Source organism: Olea europaea, unplaced genomic scaffold (assembly GCF_002742605.1).
Source record: "Olea europaea var. sylvestris unplaced genomic scaffold, O_europaea_v1 scaffold3118, whole genome shotgun sequence".
NCBI classification, from domain to species: Eukaryota; Viridiplantae; Streptophyta; class Magnoliopsida; order Lamiales; family Oleaceae; genus Olea; species Olea europaea.
This window is the reverse complement of record NW_019249942.1, coordinates 8,437-9,202: the sequence shown is the minus strand read 5'-3', so window position 1 is coordinate 9,202 and position 766 is coordinate 8,437.

The following is a 766-nucleotide window of genomic DNA, read 5'->3' as shown; positions in this document are numbered from 1 at the left end:
GCGATTTTACTGACAATCACATCTCCTCTATTTACTATCTCTCTCAAGAGATGATATTTCCGTTCAATATGTTTACCCCTTTGATGACTCCTTGGTTCTTTAGCATTTGCCACTGCCCCACTGTTATCACAGAACAGTGTCAGGGGCTGTGCAGATGCAGGTACCACCTCGATAGCCGTTAGGAATTTTTTGAGCCACACCGCTTCCTTAGCGGCTTCACAAGCTGCCACATACTCAGCCTCCATGGTGGAATCAGCAATACATGATTGTTTGATACTTCTCCAAATAATGGCCCCACCACCAAGTGTAAACAATGATCCTGATGTAGACTTGCGAGAGTCCTTATCAGCTTGGAAGTCTGAATCTGTATAACCCACTGGAACAAGATCTGGTGATGAGTAAACTAGCATGTAATTCCTTGTCCTTCGAAGGTATTTCAGGATATGCTTTACAGCCACCCAATGTTCTGGTCCAGGGTTAGATTGATATCGACTCACCATACCAACAGCATAACAAATGTCAGGTCTAGTACACAGCATAGCATACATGAGACTACCAACTGCTGATGCATAAGGTATCCTACTCATACGTTCTACCTCTTCAGGAGTCTTAGGGGACTGATCCTTAGATAGCTGGATTCCATGTCTGAAAGGTAAATTACCTTTCTTGGAATCTTGCATGGAAAATCTGACAAGTATCTTATCAATGTATGAAGCTTGGGATAGTGCTATCTGCTTGTTCTTTCGATCTCTTAGGATCTGAATAC